Source organism: Rhinoderma darwinii, chromosome 3, assembly GCF_050947455.1.
Source record: "Rhinoderma darwinii isolate aRhiDar2 chromosome 3, aRhiDar2.hap1, whole genome shotgun sequence".
In the NCBI taxonomy this organism is placed as follows: domain Eukaryota; kingdom Metazoa; phylum Chordata; class Amphibia; order Anura; family Rhinodermatidae; genus Rhinoderma; species Rhinoderma darwinii.
In genome coordinates, this window is record NC_134689.1 from 262151162 (window position 1) to 262169052 (window position 17891).

Genomic DNA, 17891 nt, shown 5'->3' on the forward strand with positions numbered 1-17891 from the left:
TCGAACTGCTCTTACAGTAAAGAATCCCCGTCTGTGATGAGGTCCTTTAATTACCTTGCTTTCCCTTCTTTGCACGCATTCTAGTTCAGCAATGTCCTTCTCATACACAGGTGCTCAAAACTGTAGACAATATTCCATGTATGGTCTAACCGGTGATTTATAGAAATGCAGAGTTTGTTGCATGAAATCATCTTAGAGGTCCAATTTCAACCTTAAGGACAAAAATAATATCTTGATTTTGCCTCTTTGTATTCCGATAGTCATAACTTTATTATTTTTACGTCCTCATAGTCATATAAGGGCTTGTTTTTAGCGAGACAAGTTCTTGTTTTTAATGGCAGCATTTAATGTACCATATAATGTACTGAAGAAAACTCTTTGTGGGGTGGAATGGAAAACACAAAAGCAATTTGTCCAATGCTTTTTGAGTAGTAAAAATTGCAAGTTTATTTTATTATTCAGGTTAATAGGATATCAATATGAATACACGTTTGCATGTATTTTCTACTGACGTGACGTGAATCTTTGGTGTAAAAGTGGCCGGTTAGCTCAGTTGGTTAGAGCGTGGGACTAATAACGCCAAGGTCATGGGTTCGATCCCCGTATGGGCCATGGAAGCTCACTTTTGTTACATTCTTGTTACAGAGTTGAATAGTTGATAATATTGAAAAAAGGTCCATCAAATTCAACCTATAAACCTGCCGTGTTGATCCAGAGGAAGGCAAAAACTGTCTTGGAGTGCATTCCAATGTTGTCATTAGTGGAAAAATTCCTCCCTTACTCCAAATATGGCTATTAGAATAAATTCCTGGATCAAAGTTCCATCTCCAGAATCTGGTACAAATATGATGAAATTTTATATTTTTCAAAAAAACACTTTTCAATGTGGCAGAGAGTTCAATCGTCGAACTGCTCTTACAGTAAAGAATCCCCGTCTGTGATGAGGTCCTTTAATTACCTTGCTTTCCCTTCTTTGCACGCTTTCTAGTTCAGCAATGTCCTTCTCATACACGGGTGCTCAAAACTGTACACAATATTCCATGTATGGTCTAACCGGTGATTTATAGAAATGCAGAGTTTGTTGCATGAAATCATCTTAGAGGTCCAATTTCAACCTTAAGGACAAAAATAGTATCTTGATTTTGCCTCTTTGTATTCCGATAGTCATAACTTTATTATTTTTCCGTCCTCATAGTCATATAAGGGCTTGTTTTTAGCGAGACAAGTTCTTGTTTTTAATGGCAGCATTTAATGTACCATATAATGTACTGAAAGAAAACTCTTTGTGGGGTGGAATGGAAAACACAAAAGCAATTTGTCCAATGCTTTTTGAGTAGTAAAAATTGCAAGTTTATTTTATTATTCAGGTTAATAGGATATCAATATGAATACACGTTTGCATGTATTTTCTACTGACGTGACGTGAATCTTTGGTGTTAAAGTGGCCGGTTAGCTCAGGTGGTTAGAGCGTGGTGCTAATAACGCCAAGGTCAGGGGTTCGATCCCCGTACGGGCCATGGAAGCTCACTTTTGTTACATGGTTGTTACATGCTTGTTACATGCTTGTTACAGAGTTGAATAGTTGATAATATTGAAAAAAGGTCCATCAAATTCAACCTATAAACCTGCAGTGTTGATCCAGAGGAAGGCAAAAACTGTCTTGGAGTGCATTCCAATGTTGTCATTAGGGGAAAAATTCCTCCCTTACTCCAAATATGGCTATTAGAATAAATTCCTGGATCAAAGTTCCATCTCCAGAATCTGGTACAAATATGATGAAATTTTATATTTTTCAAAAAAACACTTTTCAATGTGGCCGTGTTGATCCAGAGGAAGGCAAAAATTGTCTTGGAGTGCATTCCAATGTTGTCATTAGGGGAAAAATTCCTCCCTTACTCCAAATATGGCTATTAGAATAAATTCCTGGATCATAGTTCCATCTCCAGAATCTGGTACAAATATGATGAAATTTTATATTTTTCAAAAAAACACTTTTCAATGTGGCAGAGAGTTCAATCGTCGAACTGCTCTTACAGTAAAGAATCCCCGTCTGTGATGAGGTCCTTTAATTACCTTGCTTTCCCTTCTTTGCACGCATTCTAGTTCAGCAATGTCCTTCTCATACACAGGTGCTCAAAACTGTAGACAATATTCCATGTATGGTCTAACCGGTGATTTATAGAAATGCAGAGTTTGTTGCATGAAATCATCTTAGAGGTCCAATTTCAACCTTAAGGACAAAAATAATATCTTGATTTTGCCTCTTTGTATTCCGATAGTCATAACTTTATTATTTTTACGTCCTCATAGTCATATAAGGGCTTGTTTTTAGCGAGACAAGTTCTTGTTTTTAATGGCAGCATTTAATGTACCATATAATGTACTGAAGAAAACTCTTTGTGGGGTGGAATGGAAAACACAAAAGCAATTTGTCCAATGCTTTTTGAGTAGTAAAAATTGCAAGTTTATTTTATTATTCAGGTTAATAGGATATCAATATGAATACACGTTTGCATGTATTTTCTACTGACGTGACGTGAATCCTTGGTGTAAAAGTGGCCGGTTAGCTCAGTTGGTTAGAGCGTGGGACTAATAACGCCAAGGTCATGGGTTCGATCCCCGTATGGGCCATGGAAGCTCACTTTTGTTACATGCTTGTTACAGAGTTGAATAGTTGATAATATTGAAAAAAGGTCCATCAAATTCAACCTATAAACCTGCCGTGTTGATCCAGAGGAAGGCAAAAACTGTCTTGGAGTGCATTCCAATGTTGTCATTAGTGGAAAAATTCCTCCCTTACTCCAAATATGGCTATTAGAATAAATTCCTGGATCAAAGTTCCATCTCCAGAATCTGGTACAAATATGATGAAATTTTATATTTTTCAAAAAAACACTTTTCAATGTGGCAGAGAGTTCAATCGTCGAACTGCTCTTACAGTAAAGAATCCCCGTCTGTGATGAGGTCCTTTAATTACCTTGCTTTCCCTTCTTTGCACGCATTCTAGTTCAGCAATGTCCTTCTCATACACAGGTGCTCAAAACTGTACACAATATTCCATGTATGGTGTAACCGGTGATTTATAGAAATGCAGAGTTTGTTGCATGAAATCATCTTAGAGGTTCAATTTCAACCTTAAGGACAAAAATAATATCTTGATTTTGCCTCTTTGTATTCCGATAGTCATAACTTTATTATTTTTCCGTCCTCATAGTCATATAAGGGCTTGTTTTTAGCGAGACAAGTTCTTGTTTTTAATGGCAGCATTTAATGTACCATATAATGTACTGAAAGAAAACTCTTTGTGGGGTGGAATGGAAAACACAAAAGCAATTTGTCCAATGCTTTTTGAGTAGTAAAAATTGCAAGTTTATTTTATTATTCAGGTTAATAGGATATCAATATGAATACACGTTTGCATGTATTTTCTACTGACGTGACGTGAATCTTTGGTGTAAAAGTGGCCGGTTAGCTCAGTTGGTTAGAGCGTGGTGCTAATAACGCCAAGGTCACGGGTTCGATCCCCGTACGGGCCATGGAAGCTCACTTTTGTTACATGCTTGTTACAGAGTTGAATAGTTGATAATATTGAAAAAAGGTCCATCAAATTCAACCTATAAACCTGCCGTGTTGATCCAGAGGAAGGCAAAAACTGTCTTGGAGTGCATTCCAATGTTGTCATTAGGGGAAAAATTCCTCCCTTACTCCAAATATGGCTATTAGAATAAATTCCTGGATCAAAGTTCCATCTCCAGAATCTGGTACAAATATGATGACATTTTATATTTTTCAAAAAAACACTTTTCAATGTGGCAGAGAGTTCAATCGTCGAACTGCTCTTACAGTAAAGAATCCCCGTCTGTGATGAGGTCCTTTAATTACCTTGCTTTCCCTTCTTTGCACGCATTCTAGTTCAGCAATGTCCTTCTCATACAGAGGTGCTCAAAACTGTACACAATATTCCATGTATGGTCTAACCGGTGATTTATAGAAATGCAGAGTTTGTTGCATGAAATCATCTTAGAGGTTCAATTTCAACCTTAAGGACAAAAATAATATCTTGATTTTGCCTCTTTGTATTCCGATAGTCATAACTTTATTATTTTTCCGTCCTCATAGTCATATAAGGGCTTGTTTTTAGCGAGACAAGTTCTTGTTTTTAATGGCAGCATTTAATGTACCATATAATGTACTGAAGAAAACTCTTTGTGGGGTGGAATGGAAAACACAAAAGCAATTTGTCCAATGCTTTTTGAGTAGTAAAAATTGCAAGTTTATTTTATTATTCAGGTTAATAGGATATCAATATGAATACACGTTTGCATGTATTTTCTACTGACGTGACGTGAATCTTTGGTGTAAAAGTGGCCGGTTAGCTCAGTTGGTTAGAGCGTGGTGCTAATAACGCCAAGGTCACGGGTTCGATCCCCGTACGGGCCATGGAAGCTCACTTTTGTTACATGCTTGTTACAGAGTTGAATAGTTGATAATATTGAAAAAAGGTCCATCAAATTCAACCTATAAACCTGCCGTGTTGATCCAGAGGAAGGCAAAAACTGTCTTGGAGTGCATTCCAATGTTGTCATTAGGGGAAAAATTCCTCCCTTACTCCAAATATGGCTATTAGAATAAATTCCTGGATCAAAGTTCCATCTCCAGAATCTGGTACAAATATGATGAAATTTTATATTTTTCAAAAAAACACTTATCAATGTGGCAGAGAGTTCAATCGTCGAACTGCTCTTACAGTAAAGAATCCCCGTCTGTGATGAGGTCCTTTAATTACCTTGCTTTCCCTTCTTTGCACGCATTCTAGTTCAGCAATGTCCTTCTCATACACAGGTGCTCAAAACTGTACACAATATTCCATGTATGGTCTAACCGGTGATTTATAGAAATGCAGAGTTTGTTGCATGAAATCATCTTAGAGGTTCAATTTCAACCTTAAGGACAAAAATAATATCTTGATTTTGCCTCTTTGTATTCCGATAGTCATAACTTTATTATTTTTCCGTCCTCATAGTCATATAAGGGCTTGTTTTTAGCGAGACAAGTTCTTGTTTTTAATGGCAGCATTTAATGTACCATATAATGTACTGAAAGAAAACTCCTCTTTGTGGGGTGGAATGGAAAACACAAAAGCAATTTGTCCAATGCTTTTTGAGTAGTAAAAATTGCAAGTTTATTTTATTATTCAGGTTAATAGGATATCAATATGAATACACGTTTGCATGTATTTTCTACTGACGTGACGTGAATCTTTGGTGTAAAAGTGGCCGGTTAGCTCAGTTGGTTAGAGCGTGGTGCTAATAACGCCAAGGTCACGGGTTTGATCCCCGTACGGGCCATGGAAGCTCACTTTTGTTACATGCTTGTTACAGAGTTGAATAGTTGATAATATTGAAAAAAGGTCCATCAAATTCAACCTATAAACCTGCCGTGTTGATCCAGAGGAAGGCAAAAACTGTCTTGGAGTGCATTCCAATGTTGTCATTAGGGGAAAAATTCCTCCCTTACTCCAAATATGGCTATTAGAATAAATTCCTGGATCAAAGTTCCATCTCCAGAATCTGGTACAAATATGATGAAATTTTATATTTTTCAAAAAAACACTTATCAATGTGGCAGAGAGTTCAATCGTCGAACTGCTCTTACAGTAAAGAATCCCCGTCTGTGATGAGGTCCTTTAATTACCTTGCTTTCCCTTCTTTGCACGCATTCTAGTTCAGCAATGTCCTTCTCATACACAGGTGCTCAAAACTGTACACAATATTCCATGTATGGTCTAACCGGTGATTTATAGAAATGCAGAGTTTGTTGCATGAAATCATCTTAGAGGTCCAATTTCAACCTTAAGGACAAAAATAATATCTTGATTTTGCCTCTTTGTATTCCGATAGTCATAACTTTATTATTTTTCCGTCCTCATAGTCATATAAGGGCTTGTTTTTAGCGAGACAAGTTCTTGTTTTTAATGGCAGCATTTAATGTACCATATAATGTACTGAAGAAAACTCTTTGTGGGGTGGAATGGAAAACACAAAAGCAATTTGTCCAATGCTTTTTGAGTAGTAAAAATTGCAAGTTTATTTTATTATTCAGGTTAATAGGATATCAATATGAATACACGTTTGCATGTATTTTCTACTGACGTGACGTGAATATTTGGTGTAAAAGTGGCCGGTTAGCTCAGTTGGTTAGAGCGTGGTGCTAATAACGCCAAGGTCACGGGTTCGATCCCCGTACGGGCCATGTAAGCTCACTTTTGTTACATGCTTGTTACAGAGTTGAATAGTTGATATTATTGAAAAAAGGTCCATCAAATTCAACCTATAAACCTGCTGTGTTGATCCAGAGGAAGGCAAAAACTGTCTTGGAGTGCATTCCAATGTTGTCACTAGGGGAAAAATTCCTCCCTTACTCCAAATATGGCTATTAGAATAAATTCCTGGATCAAAGTTCCATCTCCAGAATCTGGAACAAATATGATGAAATTTTATATTTTTCAAAAAAACACTTTTCAATGTGGCAGAGAGTTCAATCGTCGAACTGCTCTTACAGTAAAGAATCCCCGTCTGTGATGAGGTCCTTTAATTACCTTGCTTTCCCTTCTTTGCACGCATTCTAGTTCAGCAATATCCTTCTCATACACAGGTGCTCAAAACTGTACACAATATTCCATGTATGGTGTAACCGGTGATTTATAGAAATGCAGAGTTTGTTGCATGAAATCATCTTAGAGGTTCAATTTCAACCTTAAGGACAAAAATAATATCTTGATTTTGCCTCTTTGTATTCCGATAGTCATAACTTTATTATTTTTCCGTCCTCATAGTCATATAAGGGCTTGTTTTTAGCGAGACAAGTTCTTGTTTTTAATGGCAGCATTTAATGTACCATATAATGTACTGAAGAAAACTCTTTGTGGGGTGGAATGGAAAACACAAAAGCAATTTGTCCAATGCTTTTTGAGTAGTAAAAATTGCAAGTTTATTTTATTATTCAGGTTAATAGGATATCAATATGAATACACGTTTGCATGTATTTTCTACTGACGTGACGTGAATCTTTGGTGTAAAAGTGGCCGGTTAGCTCAGTTGGTTAGAGCGTGGTGCTAATAACGCCAAGGTCACGGGTCCGATCCCCGTACGGGCCATGGAAGCTCACTTTTGTTACAGAGTTGAATAGTTGATAATATTGAAAAAAGGTCCATCAAATTCAACCTATAAACCTGCCGTGTTGATCCAGAGGAAGGCAAAAACTGTCTTGGAGTGCATTCCAATGTTGTCATTAGGGGAAAAATTCCTCCCTTACTCCAAATATGGCTATTAGAATAAATTCCTGGATCAAAGTTCCATCTCCAGAATCTGGTCCAAATATGATGACATTTTATATTTTTCAAAAAAACACTTTTCAATGTGGCAGAGAGTTCAATCGTCGAACTGCTCTTACAGTAAAGAATCCCCGTCTGTGATGAGGTCCTTTAATTACCTTGCTTTCCCTTCTTTGCACGCATTCTAGTTCAGCAATGTCCTTCTCATACACAGGTGCTCAAAACTGTACACAATATTCCATGAATGGTCTAACCGGTGATTTATAGAAATGCAGAGTTTGTTGCATGAAATCATCTTAGAGGTCCAATTTCAACCTTAAGGACAAAAATAATATCTTGATTTTGCCTCTTTGTATTCCGATAGTCATAACTTTATTATTTTTCCGTCCTCATAGTCATATAAGGGCTTGTTTTTAGCGAGACAAGTTCTTGTTTTTAATGGCAGCATTTAATGTACCATATAATGTACTGAAATAAAACTCTTTGTGGGGTGGAATGGAAAACACAAAAGCAATTTGTCCAATGCTTTTTGAGTAGTAAAAATTGCAAGTTTATTTTATTATTCAGGTTAATAGGATATCAATATGAATACACGTTTGCATGTATTTTCTACTGACGTGACGAGAATCTTTGGTGTAAAAGTGGCTGGTTAGCTCAGTTGGTTAGAGCGTGGTGCTAATAACGCCAAGGTCACGGGTTCGATCCCCGTATGGGCCATGGAAGCTCACTTTTGTTACATGCTTGTTACAGAGTTGAATAGTTGATAATATTGAAAAAAGGTCCATCAAATTCAACCTATAAACCTGCCGTGTTGATCCAGAGGAAGGCAAAAACTGTCTTGGAGTGCATTCCAATGTTGTCATTAGGGGAAAAATTCCTCCCTTACTCCTAATATGGCTATTAGAATAAATTCCTGGATCAAAGTTCCATCTCCAGAATCTGGTACAAATATGATGACATTTTATATTTTTCAAAAAAACACTTTTCAATGTGGCAGAGAGTTCAATCGTCGAACTGCTCTTACAGTAAAGAATCCCCGTCTGTGATGAGGTCCTTTAATTACCTTGCTTTCCCTTCTTTGCACGCATTCTAGTTCAGCAATGTCCTTCTCATACACAGGTGCTCAAAACTGTACACAATATTCCATGTATGGTCTAACCGGTGATTTATAGAAATGCAGAGTTTGTTGCATGAAATCATCTTAGAGGTCCAATTTCAACCTTAAGGACAAAAATAATATCTTGATTTTGCCTCTTTGTATTCCGATAGTCATAACTTTATTATTTTTCCGTCCTCATAGTCATATAAGGGCTTGTTTTTAGCGAGACAAGTTCTTGTTTTTAATGGCAGCATTTAATGTACCATATAATGTACTGAAATAAAACTCTTTGTGGGGTGGAATGGAAAACACAAAAGCAATTTGTCCAATGCTTTTTGAGTAGTAAAAATTGCAAGTTTATTTTATTATTCAGGTTAATAGGATATCAATATGAATACACGTTTGCATGTATTTTCTACTGACGTGACGAGAATCTTTGGTGTAAAAGTGGCTGGTTAGCTCAGTTGGTTAGAGCGTGGTGCTAATAACGCCAAGGTCACGGGTTCGATCCCCGTATGGGCCATGGAAGCTCAATTTTGTTACATGCTTGTTACAGAGTTGAATAGTTGATAATATTGAAAAAAGGTCCATCAAATTCAACCTATAAACCTGCCGTGTTGATCCAGAGGAAGGCAAAAACTGTCTTGGAGTGCATTCCAATGTTGTCATTAGGGGAAAAATTCCTCCCTTACTCCTAATATGGCTATTAGAATAAATTCCTGGATCAAAGTTCCATCTCCAGAATCTGGTACAAATATGATGACATTTTATATTTTTCAAAAAAACACTTTTCAATGTGGCAGAGAGTTCAATCGTCGAACTGCTCTTACAGTAAAGAATCCCCGTCTGTGATGAGGTCCTTTAATTACCTTGCTTTCCCTTCTTTGCACGCATTCTAGTTCAGCAATGTCCTTCTCATACACAGGTGCTCAAAACTGTACACAATATTCCATGTATGGTCTAACCGGTGATTTATAGAAATGCAGAGTTTGTTGCATGAAATCATCTTAGAGGTCCAATTTCAACCTTAAGGACAAAAATAATATCTTGATTTTGCCTCTTTGTATTCCGATAGTCATAACTTTATTATTTTTCCGTCCTCATAGTCATATAAGGGCTTGTTTTTAGCGAGACAAGTTCTTGTTTTTAATGGCAGCATTTAATGTACCATATAATGTACTGAAAGAAAACTCTTTGTGGGGTGGAATGGAAAACACAAAAGCAATTTGTCCAATGCTTTTTGAGTAGTAAAAATTGCAAGTTTATTTTATTATTCAGGTTAATAGGATATCAATATGAATACACGTTTGCATGTATTTTCTACTGACGTGACGTGAATTTTGGTGTAAAAGTGGACGGTTAGCTCAGTTGGTTAGAGCATGGTGCTAATAACGCCAAGGTCACGGGTTTGATCCCCGTACGGGCCATGGAAGCTCACTTTTGTTACATGCTTGTTACAGAGTTGAATAGTTGATAATATTGAAAAAAGGTCCATCAAATTCAACCTATAAACCTGCCGTGTTGATCCAGAGGAAGGCAAAAACTGTCTTGGAGTGCATTCCAATGTTGTCATTAGGGGAAAAATTCCTCCCTTACTCCAAATATGGCTATTAGAATAAATTCCTGGATCAAAGTTCCATCTCCAGAATCTGGTCCAAATATGATGACATTTTATATTTTTCAAAAAAACACTTTTCAATGTGGCAGAGAGTTCAATCGTCGAACTGCTCTTACAGTAAAGAATCCCCGTCTGTGATGAGGTCCTTTAATTACCTTGCTTTCCCTTCTTTGCACGCATTCTAGTTCAGCAATGTCCTTCTCATACACAGGTGCTCAAAACTGTACACAATATTCCATGAATGGTCTAACCGGTGATTTATAGAAATGCAGAGTTTGTTGCATGAAATCATCTTAGAGGTCCAATTTCAACCTTAAGGACAAAAATAATATCTTGATTTTGCCTCTTTGTATTCCGATAGTCATAACTTTATTATTTTTCCGTCCTCATAGTCATATAAGGGCTTGTTTTTAGCGAGACAAGTTCTTGTTTTTAATGGCAGCATTTAATGTACCATATAATGTACTGAAATAAAACTCTTTGTGGGGTGGAATGGAAAACACAAAAGCAATTTGTCCAATGCTTTTTGAGTAGTAAAAATTGCAAGTTTATTTTATTATTCAGGTTAATAGGATATCAATATGAATACACGTTTGCATGTATTTTCTACTGACGTGACGAGAATCTTTGGTGTAAAAGTGGCTGGTTAGCTCAGTTGGTTAGAGTGTGGTGCTAATAACGCCAAGGTCACGGGTTCGATCCCCGTATGGGCCATGGAAGCTCACTTTTGTTACATGCTTGTTACAGAGTTGAATAGTTGATAATATTGAAAAAAGGTCCATCAAATTCAACCTATAAACCTGCCGTGTTGATCCAGAGGAAGGCAAAAACTGTCTTGGAGTGCATTCCAATGTTGTCATTAGGGGAAAAATTCCTCCCTTACTCCAAATATGGCTATTAGAATAAATTCCTGGATCAAAGTTCCATCTCCAGAATCTGGAACAAATATGATGAAATTTTATATTTTTCAAAAAAACACTTTTCAATGTGGCAGAGAGTTCAATCGTCGAACTGCTCTTACAGTAAAGAATCCCCGTCTGTGATGAGGTCCTTTAATTACCTTGCTTTCCCTTCTTTGCACGCATTCTAGTTCAGCAATGTCCTTCTCATACACAGGTGCTTAAAACTGTACACAATATTCCATGTATGGTCTAACCGGTGATTTATAGAAATGCAGAGTTTGTTGCATGAAATCATCTTAGAGGTCCAATTTCAACCTTAAGGACAAAAATAATATCTTGATTTTGCCTCTTTGTATTCCGATAGTCATAACTTTATTATTTTTCCGTCCTCATAGTCATATAAGGGCTTGTTTTTAGCGAGACAAGTTCTTGTTTTTAATGGCAGCATTTAATGTACCATATAATGTACTGAAGAAAACTCTTTGTGGGTGGAATGGAAAACACAAAAGCAATTTGTCCAATGCTTTTTGAGTAGTAAAAATTGCAAGTTTATTTTATTATTCAGGTTAATAGGATATCAATATGAATACACGTTTGCATGTATTTTCTACTGACGTGACGTGAATCTTTGGTGTAAAAGTGGCCGGTTAGCTCAGTTGGTTAGAGCGTGGTGCTAATAACGCCAAGGTCGCGGGTTCGATCCCCGTATGGGCCATGGACGCTCACTTTTGTTACATGCTTGTTACAGAGCTGAATAGTTGATAATATTGAAAAAAGGTCCATCAAATTCAACCTATAAACCTGCTGTGTTGATCCAGAGGAAGGCAAAAACTGTCTTGGAGTGCATTCCAATGTTGTCACTAGGGGAAAAATTCCTCCCTTACTCCAAATATGGCTATTAGAATAAATTCCTGGATCAAAGTTCCATCTCCAGAATCTGGAACAAATATGATGACATTTTATATTTTTCAAAAAAACACTTTTCATTGTGGCAGAGAGTTCAATCGTCGAACTGCTCTTACAGTAAAGAATCCCCGTCTGTGATGAGGTCCTTTAATTACCTTGCTTTCCCTTCTTTGCACGCATTCTAGTTCAGCAATGTCCTTCTCATACACAGGTGCTTAAAACTGTACACAATATTCCATGTATGGTCTAACCGGTGATTTATAGAAATGCAGAGTTTGTTGCATGAAATCATCTTAGAGGTTCAATTTCAACCTTAAGGACAAAAATAATATCTTGATTTTGCCTCTTTGTATTCCGATAGTCATAACTTTATTATTTTTCCGTCCTCATAGTCATATAAGGGCTTGTTTTTAGCGAGACAAGTTCTTGTTTTTAATGGCAGCATTTAATGTACCATATAATGTACTGAAGAAAACTCTTTGTGGGGTGGAATGGAAAACACAAAAGCAATTTGTCCAATGCTTTTTGAGTAGTAAAAATTGCAAGTTTATTTTATTATTCAGGTTAATAGGATATCAATATGAATACACGTTTGCATGTATTTTCTACTGACGTGACGTGAATCTTTTGTGTAAAAGTGGCTGATTAGCTCAGTTGGTTAGAGCGTGGTGCTAATAACGCCAAGGTCACGGGTTTCTATCCCCGTATGGGCCATGAAAGCTCACTTTTGTTACATGCTTGTTACAGAGTTGAATAGTTGATAATATTGAAAAAAGGTCCATCAAATTCAACCTATAAACCTGCCGTGTTGATCCAGAGGAAGGCAAAAACTGTCTTGGAGTGCATTCCAATGTTGTCATTAGGGGAAAAATTCCTCCCTTACTCCAAATATGGCTATTAGAATAAATTCCTGGATCAAAGTTCCATCTCCAGAATCTGGTACAAATATGATGAAATTTTATATTTTTCAAAAAAACACTTTTCAATGTGGCAGAGAGTTCAATCGTCGAACTGCTCTTACAGTAAAGAATCCCCGTCTGTGATGAGGTCCTTTAATTACCTTGCTTTCCCTTCTTTGCACGCATTCTAGTTCAGCAATGTCCTTCTCATACACAGGTGCTTAAAACTGTACACAATATTCCATGTATGGTCTAACCGGTGATTTATAGAAATGCAGAGTTTGTTGCATGAAATCATCTTAGAGGTCCAATTTCAACCTTAAGGACAAAAATAATATCTTGATTTTGCCTCTTTGTATTCCGATAGTCATAACTTTATTATTTTTCCGTCCTCATAGTCATATAAGGGCTTGTTTTTAGCGAGACAAGTTCTTGTTTTTAATGGCAGCATTTAATGTACCATATAATGTACTGAAGAAAACTCTTTGTGGGTGGAATGGAAAACACAAAAGCAATTTGTCCAATGCTTTTTGAGTAGTACAAATTTCAAGTTTATTTTATTATTCAGGTTAATAGGATATCAATATGAATACACGTTTGCATGTATTTTCTACTGACGTGACGTGAATCTTTGGTGTAAAAGTGGCCGGTTAGCTCAGTTGGTTAGAGCGTGGTGCTAATAACGCCAAGGTCACGGGTTCGATCCCCGTATGGGCCATGGAAGCTCACTTTTGTTACAGAGTTGAATAGTTGATAATATTGAAAAAAGGTCCATCAAATTCAACCTATAAACCTGCCGTGTTGATCCAGAGGAAGGCAAAAACTGTCTTGGAGTGCATTCCAATGTTGTCATTAGGGGAAAAATTCCTCCCTTACTCCAAATATGGCTATTAGAATAAATTACTGGATCAAAGTTTCATCTCCAGAATCTGGTACAAATATGATGAAATTTTATATTTTTCAAAAAAACACTTTTCAATGTGGCAGAGAGTTCAATCGTCGAACTGCTCTTACAGTAAAGAATCCCCGTCTGTGATGAGGTCCTTTAATTACCTTGCTTTCCCTTCTTTGCACGCATTCTAGTTCAGCAATGTCCTTCTCATACACAGGTGCTTAAAACTGTACACAATATTCCATGTATGGTCTAACCGGTGATTTATAGAAATGCAGAGTTTGTTGCATGAAATCATCTTAGAGGTCCAATTTCAACCTTAAGGACAAAAATAATATCTTGATTTTGCCTCTTTGTATTCCGATAGTCATAACTTTATTATTTTTCCGTCCTCATAGTCATATAAGGGCTTGTTTTTAGCGAGACAAGTTCTTGTTTTTAATGGCAGCATTTAATGTACCATATAATGTACTGAAGAAAACTCTTTGTGGGTGGAATGGAAAACACAAAAGCAATTTGTCCAATGCTTTTTGAGTAGTACAAATTTCAAGTTTATTTTATTATTCAGGTTAATAGGATATCAATATGAATACACGTTTGCATGTATTTTCTACTGACGTGACGTGAATCTTTGGTGTAAAAGTGGCCGGTTAGCTCAGTTGGTTAGAGCGTGGTGCTAATAACGCCAAGGTCACGGGTTCGATCCCCGTATGGGCCATGGAAGCTCACTTTTGTTACATGCTTATTGAATAGTTGATAATATTGAAAAAAGGTCCATCAAATTCAACCTATAAACCTGCCGTGTTGATCCAGAGGAAGGCAAAAACTGTCTTGGAGTGCATTCCAATGTTGTCATTAGGGGAAAAATTCCTCCCTTACTCCAAATATGGCTATTAGAATAAATTCCTGGATCAAAGTTCCATCTCCAGAATCTGGTACAAATATGATGAAATTTTATATTTTTCAAAAAAACACTTTTCAATGTGGCAGAGAGTTCAATCGTCGAACTGCTCTTACAGTAAAGAATCCCCGTCTGTGATGAGGTCCTTTAATTACCTTGCTTTCCCTTCTTTGCACGCATTCTAGTTCAGCAATGTCCTTCTCATACACAGGTGCTTAAAACTGTACACAATATTCCATGTATGGTCTAACCGGTGATTTATAGAAATGCAGAGTTTGTTGCATGAAATCATCTTAGAGGTCCAATTTCAACCTTAAGGACAAAAATAATATCTTGATTTTGCCTCTTTGTATTCCGATAGTCATAACTTTATTATTTTTCCGTCCTCATAGTCATATAAGGGCTTGTTTTTAGCGAGACAAGTTCTTGTTTTTAATGGCAGCATTTAATGTACCATATAATGTACTGAAGAAAACTCTTTGTGGGTGGAATGGAAAACACAAAAGCAATTTGTCCAATGCTTTTTGAGTAGTACAAATTTCAAGTTTATTTTATTATTCAGGTTAATAGGATATCAATATGAATACACGTTTGCATGTATTTTCTACTGACGTGACGTGAATCTTTGGTGTAAAAGTGGCCGGTTAGCTCAGTTGGTTAGAGCGTGGTGCTAATAACGCCAAGGTCACGGGTTCGATCCCCGTATGGGCCATGGAAGCTCACTTTTGTTACAGAGTTGAATAGTTGATAATATTGAAAAAAGGTCCATCAAATTCAACCTATAAACCTGCCGTGTTGATCCAGAGGAAGGCAAAAACTGTCTTGGAGTGCATTCCAATGTTGTCATTAGGGGAAAAATTCCTCCCTTACTCCAAATATGGCTATTAGAATAAATTACTGGATCAAAGTTTCATCTCCAGAATCTGGTACAAATATGATGAAATTTTATATTTTTCAAAAAAACACTTTTCAATGTGGCAGAGAGTTCAATCGTCGAACTGCTCTTACAGTAAAGAATCCCCGTCTGTGATGAGGTCCTTTAATTACCTTGCTTTCCCTTCTTTGCACGCATTCTAGTTCAGCAATGTCCTTCTCATACACAGGTGCTCAAAACTGTACACAATATTCCATGTATGGTCTAACCGGTGATTTATAGAAATGCAGAGTTTGTTGCATGAAATCATCTTAGAGGTCCAATTTCAACCTTAAGGACAAAAATAATATCTTGATTTTGCCTCTTTGTATTCCGATAGTCATAACTTTATTATTTTTCCGTCCTCATAGTCATATAAGGGCTTGTTTTTAGCGAGACAAGTTCTTGTTTTTAATGGCAGCATTTAATGTACCATATAATGTACTGAAGAAAACTCTTTGTGGGGTGGAATGGAAAACACAAAAGCAATTTGTCCAATGCTTTTTGAGTAGTAAAAATTGCAAGTTTATTTTATTATTCAGGTTAATAGGATATCAATATGAATACACGTTTGCATGTATTTTCTACTGACGTGACGTGAAACTTTGGTGTAAAAGTGGCCGGTTAGCTCAGTTGGTTAGAGCGTGGTGCTAATAACGCCAAGGTCACGGGTTCGATCCCCGTACGGGTCATGGAAGCTCACTTTTGTTACAGAGTTGAATAGTTGATAATATTGAAAAAAGGTCCATCAAATTCAACCTATAAACCTGCCGTGTTGATCCAGAGGAAGGCAAAAACTGTCTTGGAGTGCATTCCAATGTTGTCATTAGGGGAAAAATTCCTCCCTTACTCCAAATATGGCTATTAGAATAAATTCCTGGATCAAAGTTCCATCTCCAGAATCTGGTACAAATATGATGAAATTTTATATTTTTCAAAAAAACACTTTTCAATGTGGCAGAGAGTTCAATCGTCGAACTGCTCTTACAGTAAAGAATCCCCGTCTGTGATGAGGTCCTTTAATTACCTTGCTTTCCCTTCTTTGTACGCATTCTAGTTCAGCAATGTCCTTCTCATACACAGGTGCTCAAAACTGTACACAATATTCCATGTATGGTCTAACCGGTGATTTATAGAAATGCAGAGTTTGTTGCATGAAATCATCTTAGAGGTCCAATTTCAACCTTAAGGACAAAAATAATATCTTGATTTTGCCTCTTTGTATTCCGATAGTCATAACTTTATTATTTTTCCGTCCTTATAGTCATATAAGGGCTTGTTTTTAGCGAGACAAGTTCTTGTTTTTAATGGCAGCATTTAATGTACCATATAATGTACTGAAAGAAAACTCTTTGTGGGGTGGAATGGAAAACACAAAAGCAATTTGTCCAATGCTTTTTGAGTAGTAAAAATTGCAAGTTTATTTTATTATTCAGGTTAATAGGATATCAATATGAATACACGTTTGCATGTATTTTCTACTGACGTGACGTGAATCTTTGGTGTAAAAGTGGCCGGTTAGCTCAGTTGGTTAGAGCGTGGTGCTAATAACGCCAAGGTCACGGGTTCGATCCCCGTACGGGTCATGGAAGCTCACTTTTGTTACAGAGTTGAATAGTTGATAATATTGAAAAAAGGTCCATCAAATTCAACCTATAAACCTGCCGTGTTGATCCAGAGGAAGGCAAAAACTGTCTTGGAGTGCATTCCAATGTTGTCATTAGGGGAAAAATTCCTCCCTTACTCCAAATATGGCTATTAGAATAAATTCCTGGATCAAAGTTCCATCTCCAGAATCTGGTACAAATATGATGACATTTTATATTTTTCAAAAAAACACTTTTCAATGTGGCAGAGAGTTCAATTGTCGAACTGCTCTTACAGTAAAGAATCCCCGTCTGTGATGAGATCCTTTAATTACCTTGCTTTCCCTTCTTTGCACGCATTCTAGTTCAGCAATGTCCTTCTCATACACAGGTGCTCAAAACTGTACACAATATTCCATGTATGGTCTAACCGGTGATTTATAGAAATGCAGAGTTTGTTGCATGAAATCATCTTAGAGGTCCAATTTCAACCTTAAGGACAAAAATAATATCTTGATTTTGCCTCTTTGTATTCCGATAGTCATAACTTTATTATTTTTCCGTCCTCATAGTCATATAAGGGCTTGTTTTTAGCGAGACAAGTTCTTGTTTTTAATGGCAGCATTTAATGTACCATATAATGTACTGAAGAAAACTCTTTGTGGGGTGGAATGGAAAACACAAAAGCAATTTGTCCAATGCTTTTTGAGTAGTAAAAATTGCAAGTTTATTTTATTATTCAGGTTAATAGGATATCAATATGAATACACGTTTGCATGTATTTTCTACTGACGTGACGTGAATCTTTGGTGTAAAAGTGGCCGGTTAGCTCAGTTGGTTAG

General features: G+C 36.7%; 13 non-coding genes across 13 annotated transcripts; all 13 read left to right on the top strand.

Annotated features, from left to right (window-relative positions):
* The first annotated feature begins 3462 nt into the window (after nt 1-3462).
* TRNAI-AAU (transfer RNA isoleucine (anticodon AAU)) lies at nt 3463-3536 on the top strand. The gene has a single exon. It is a non-coding gene; the product is annotated as a tRNA-Ile (tRNA).
* Nucleotides 3537-4366: 830 nt separating this feature from the next.
* Nucleotides 4367-4440, top strand: TRNAI-AAU (transfer RNA isoleucine (anticodon AAU)). Its single transcript has one exon. It is a non-coding gene; the product is annotated as a tRNA-Ile (tRNA).
* An 834-nt stretch (nt 4441-5274) lies between these two features.
* Nucleotides 5275-5348, top strand: TRNAI-AAU (transfer RNA isoleucine (anticodon AAU)). The gene has a single exon. It is a non-coding gene; the product is annotated as a tRNA-Ile (tRNA).
* An 830-nt stretch (nt 5349-6178) lies between these two features.
* On the top strand, nt 6179-6252 carry TRNAI-AAU (transfer RNA isoleucine (anticodon AAU)). Its single transcript has one exon. It is a non-coding gene; the product is annotated as a tRNA-Ile (tRNA).
* A 1724-nt stretch (nt 6253-7976) lies between these two features.
* TRNAI-AAU (transfer RNA isoleucine (anticodon AAU)) lies at nt 7977-8050 on the top strand. The gene has a single exon. It is a non-coding gene; the product is annotated as a tRNA-Ile (tRNA).
* An 831-nt stretch (nt 8051-8881) lies between these two features.
* Nucleotides 8882-8955, top strand: TRNAI-AAU (transfer RNA isoleucine (anticodon AAU)). Its single transcript has one exon. It is a non-coding gene; the product is annotated as a tRNA-Ile (tRNA).
* A 1735-nt stretch (nt 8956-10690) lies between these two features.
* On the top strand, nt 10691-10764 carry TRNAI-AAU (transfer RNA isoleucine (anticodon AAU)). The gene has a single exon. It is a non-coding gene; the product is annotated as a tRNA-Ile (tRNA).
* An 829-nt stretch (nt 10765-11593) lies between these two features.
* On the top strand, nt 11594-11667 carry TRNAI-AAU (transfer RNA isoleucine (anticodon AAU)). The gene has a single exon. It is a non-coding gene; the product is annotated as a tRNA-Ile (tRNA).
* Nucleotides 11668-13401: 1734 nt separating this feature from the next.
* TRNAI-AAU (transfer RNA isoleucine (anticodon AAU)) lies at nt 13402-13475 on the top strand. The gene has a single exon. It is a non-coding gene; the product is annotated as a tRNA-Ile (tRNA).
* An 818-nt stretch (nt 13476-14293) lies between these two features.
* On the top strand, nt 14294-14367 carry TRNAI-AAU (transfer RNA isoleucine (anticodon AAU)). The gene has a single exon. It is a non-coding gene; the product is annotated as a tRNA-Ile (tRNA).
* An 821-nt stretch (nt 14368-15188) lies between these two features.
* On the top strand, nt 15189-15262 carry TRNAI-AAU (transfer RNA isoleucine (anticodon AAU)). The gene has a single exon. It is a non-coding gene; the product is annotated as a tRNA-Ile (tRNA).
* Nucleotides 15263-16081: 819 nt separating this feature from the next.
* TRNAI-AAU (transfer RNA isoleucine (anticodon AAU)) lies at nt 16082-16155 on the top strand. The gene has a single exon. It is a non-coding gene; the product is annotated as a tRNA-Ile (tRNA).
* An 820-nt stretch (nt 16156-16975) lies between these two features.
* Nucleotides 16976-17049, top strand: TRNAI-AAU (transfer RNA isoleucine (anticodon AAU)). The gene has a single exon. It is a non-coding gene; the product is annotated as a tRNA-Ile (tRNA).
* The last annotated feature ends 842 nt before the right edge of the window (nt 17050-17891 follow it).